Source organism: Betta splendens, chromosome 4 (assembly GCF_900634795.4).
Source record: "Betta splendens chromosome 4, fBetSpl5.4, whole genome shotgun sequence".
NCBI lineage: Eukaryota > Metazoa > Chordata > Actinopteri > Anabantiformes > Osphronemidae > Betta > Betta splendens.
In genome coordinates, this window is record NC_040884.2 from 6,580,873 (window position 1) to 6,586,017 (window position 5,145).

Below are 5,145 nucleotides of genomic sequence, written 5' to 3' on the forward strand. Positions count from 1 at the left end.
GGAAATTGAGGCTGTCTGGTAAAAGTCAAATCTCCAAGTGCTTTCTGGGTAGTAAACAGAGCGTAAAGGCTTGCTCATGAAAGAGCAGCGAAGCCCTGCGGCTGCCTAGCGTCCCTGGCTGTTTACACAGGCCCTGAAGGCAGGATCGCTGTAAATGTGAGCATTAAGGCTTGGGCTGCTTCCATCATGTCGCTGAGCTCTGTCTCATATCAACTTATTAAAAATCAACAAACTGCTAGACTCTCAGCAGTGAAGTGCTGCCGTTTTGCCTAAACACAGAATAAAAACACACGTGACCTTTCGCACGTCGCTCATTGACTTGCCTTGTTTCCTCGTTTCTCTCACATGCGACACATGCTGCGTGAATCAAATTACTTATGTGATCGACTGCTGATCACATCTCCTTTATTGGAATCTATACATCGACTGGTCAAGGCTGCTTGAATGTGAAGCCTCCAAATCGTGTTTGCACTCTAAATGAAAGATTCTGTCTAAGCATGGATGACACAATAATAAAAGTGTTATCATTTTGTTTTGTGTATTTCTAATGCCACTTAAAGCAGACTCTATAAACACGCTTTCTGTTGATTGACACTTTCTCAGCGTTGAGTCTCTTTAGTCTTTGATTGAACATTTGTGCAAACAAACACACAAAGAGGCTTTTGCATAAATCTCACGTTCAAGAGTCAAAGTGTAAATGGACGTTGGTTGAACCTGTGAAGTTGTGACATGGAAGGAAAACACGTTTAAGAAGTCATGATGTCAAATCATGAGAAGCGTTTCAGAAATGGAAGCGTTTCGTGCGTCTGTCTTCATCAAAATGAGACGAATAAGTTGTCACTTTGTGAGAACAAACAGTTCAGTTCCTCCCTCAATATCGTCCTAATCTGACGTCCACACAGTTCTGATGACTACTTAATGAAACTGCCTCCATTTCCTTTCATGCAGTTTATTATTTTTTCACTCACAAAGGGGAAATCAGAGCAATTTATTTCTGTGATGAAAACTCCAAATGGGTGTCAGAGGTGGGGCTTCTCCTCTCCTTTATTTCCACTGACAGAATTAGGGAAAATAAATGCATACAATTCTCCATCCTCCAGTTCCTCCATTAGCGTCGTGCAGCTGGGTAAATAAAACCCACGATAAATACTGATTCTTCTGTCTTGTATCACACAATATTTCAAACATGCTGAACTCATTATATTACTGTAATGAAGCAGTTGCATGAAACAAACATAAATAATGACATTTTTAAGCCTCTCCTTTTAGCCTCTAGCTTTTAGTGTAATAGGTTTATATTTCTTTACATTTTTCAATAAATAATTAACCAATAAGGAAAACTGTGATGTGCCAAGGTCAGAGTTCATTCTTAAATGTGCCTGTGAAACCGAACACTTCAACATGAGCCGATCTCTGGCAGTTAATTACAAACACGGGCGAATTCAAACGCTTAGAAAATGTCCTTTCTGCAACACTGACCACCTGATGTTCCCCCTGCGCACCTTCATGTTCCCTCACCTGTGGCAAATGTCCCCTGGGTTGCTATGGTAACACCGGCACTACGGCTCGGATGGAAAGCTTCCAGATTTCAGGTCTGACGGGGTTTTTCGGCAGCAGCCGAGCGCCGTTGGACTCCAGCGTCTTACTGGTCGAAGCCACTGGGAGCAGACGCTGACACTGGTTGGAGCCACTGGGAGCAGACGCTGACACTGGAGGCTGACGAAGGAGCAGCAGCTGGTCATTTATGTTTCTGACGGCCAGGTGATAAATACGGCGTGAATGCTCCGTTATCAGGACTGTGGTCACGACACGTGTCTCCATCGCCACACGTGTGTGACCGCAGGTGACAGGTTTTATAGCGAGGGTCAAACCGGGGCACAGACACAATAAGGAAATAACACAATGTTTGTTTACCATGATGTCAACGATGCATTTCTATGACGAATAGACTTGATGCAGTTCCACCCTAATGAGCAGCAGATCTAAAATCTCCACAGATTAGCTAATTATTACAGAACAATTAGGGTCCTTTCTTGCTCTTCAACGAGCCCTGTCTTATCTTACAGACGTCTGCTTGGTGGCCGGCAGGCCTTTTAGCTCAATGACTTCATGTCTAGCTCTGCTGAAACGCGGCCTCTGCCCTCACCTGACAGCCAAGACTCAAGCCTTATTACAGAGCACGTCAAGCACTGAAAACGAGCTGTCACACAAGAGCCGGCTGCTGCCTTCAAACATAAACAGACAAATGGAGGCGTCTGCTGTTCCAGTAGTTACACTGTAGCACAGTTAACTCTTTTTATATACTGGTATCCAGCATTTATGAGACACATTTAGTCCCAATTTGCACAAAACAATACAAATAAAATTTCTAAAGTTCTAAGACAAAAAAACAGTGATTTCAATAACATACTAATGATAATAATAACATATAATGATATTTGACCAAATCCTGTATTTTCAACTGGTGCATCAGAAACTCCAACCATCAAGCAGCTCTGTCTGCTCCAGGTTGGACACCAGCCACGGAATTGTTTGGGTTTTTTTGGGACTAGACACGCATTCGAGGACCACCAGTTAAAGATCTCGCCGCGTTTCATCTTTAGCCTAAATGTTACGGCCAGGAGGAAGAACACAGCGTGCCGCAATTAAACTGGATGGCAATTTCAACCGCAGCGCTCAACCCCCCACTAGACGCACGCCAGTGTCATTCCTTCACTCGCCGAGCGCTCTGCTCTCTGGTTGCCATAGCGATGGCGAAGCCAATAACAGCCCAAACCTCTCCTCCCTGAAGTCAGGGAAGCCAGGGATGAAAATTGCCCCAATCAAATTTGCCCTCCAGAGTATAGGTTTTCATCGCAGCCACCACATCATATATAGACCCTGCACCCATTCCGAGACCCCCAGACCCCCAGAACCCCCCCCCCCCCGATCCTCCAACCTACTCGGGGGAAGACAGCATTATAAATCAATTTACAAGCTGTGAGAGACACCCGGCACAGGGTGGAAATGAACAATGGCAGATGAACGATATTGGACAGCGTTTCCCCGGCGCCGCGGCGGCGAGGCGGGCGGAGACACGGGCGGCGGCTCGTGTGCAGCTGGCACAGAAACCTAATAGTGTCTGTGCGTGTGCGATGAATCAGGGAAGACCAGGGGCGAGCAGGCAGGGAGGAGGACCGGCGAGAGTGGATCGAGGTGCGAGGGCAGATTAATAAACGGTGGAGAGGAAACGCGAGAGAACGCAATTCATGGATTGTCATGAAGCATAAGTCAGACCTTGGGGAGATGTTTGTTGTGCTGGAGCCTCAGTGGATCTGTTGGGTTCAGGTGTATTAACAGCTGCTAGGCAGTCTAATATATTATATTCTATAACCTGCAGCATTATTTATATAGAAAATGATATTAGCAGCTGTTTCCATTGGTGCTGGTGGTGCTGATGCGTCCTTCACATCCTCTCACTTCCACTCTAAACCGGCCTCTTTAAAAGTGATTCCTCCCTGAGGCTGATGGTGACGGCTCAATTTTTTACCCTGCCAATTAAAGTGGGCAGGCAGCGATGGGGCGTTTGCCGCCGCCGCACACGTTGGGGGACGGGAGGCCTGAAGGCTGTTGGACGCAGGATTTTAAGGATGCCATTAACACGATGTGGGGCCAGTCAGAGAAAGCGGACGTGTCACATTCCTCCGGTGGATGAAGTAATTAGAACGACAGAAGGACGGAGGCAGAGCGGCCTCAGATGAGGGAGCGAGGAGGTGACAGCGAGGCTCTCCTCGCTTTAAATGCTGTTTACAGGAGGCTCTGGAGGCCACAGGGATTATTATCCTCCCTCCCTATTATGTAGAGACAAAATGTCCAGACAGGTGTCTCTCACTTAAAACCTTAGAAGCCAGTATGTGTCACTGTTACTCTGGGGTTTCATAAACACCATTAACTCTATTATTACAGGGTTTGGGCTCCCAATGCGTACAGAATAGCTGAGGCCACATGAACACTCTGCTATATTTGTTTGTGAACTTGTTGGTTAATTATTTCAAAGAGGAAACATTCCAGGTTCTGCACCACCCCCACATCAGAGACATGTAAAACCAAATGTCTGTTTCCGCTTTAAGTTGATGATTTCAGGTTGTGTGTCTATCTACTGTTATTGACTTTTTAAGAACCTGAAGAAAGGAATTTGCTCAAATTTGGTATAACTTGAACCAAAGGTCAGAGGTCAAGGCTGCTGAATCCTCACGGTGAATGAGGGGGGGTTGTTTTCATGACGGTGATATCACAGAGATCCTGGATTCTGATGATGTACTCAAATTTGGCATAAATCTCATCTCGAACTCAGTGGATAATGTTTTGTTTGTCAAAGGTCAAAGGTCATAGTCAACCAGTAAATGCCACAAGAGCACCATTCTGGTTAATGTTACGTCTCAGAAACACACGGGGAATTTCACTACATTCAGGCCCAGCTGTAGTTTTCCTGTTGACTCCAGACTCATTTAACAACACTGCAGCGGGTTTTTGTGCATTTTCACCAGACGCAGCAGGTTGCGGCATTTGTGTGAAAGGTACAGCTCATTTAATTTTATTTTGGTACTTTAAGAAATTTTGCGTGTAGTGTCACAACAAACACAAAGAAACAAAGGAAAACATTAATTGTAAGCAGTCACATCCATTGGTGATAGAAACGAGAGTAAACAAAACAGGGGAAATAAAGATAAAAAACAATGTGTTTCTGCTGACAGCAAACTAATTGATGGAAATGAAATTAGGTGATTTTATCGCACCTATTAAAGAATCTGTTTAGTGTAGAGATTTATTATTTCTGCTCTTTAAGAAACTGTTTAAAATCGTTATTACTGGTGATTAGATTTGCCTAATACAAGTATTTTATTTACAATATAAAGAAAAGAAATAAAAAGAATATTTTGGAATTTGGGTAATAAACTGTTTAAACAGTATAATCAACAGTATTATTATAAACATTATAAATGAACAGTATAATTAAAGCTGGACAGGATCTACAATATGATGACTTTTGTTCCCTCTGTTTATTCTCTATTTATGACACATTGTCTTCTGGGCAGCAGCATCGTGTAGTGTAAAACAAGACATTTCCATACAGAAGAGCAATAAACCAATAAAGTCAACACAACA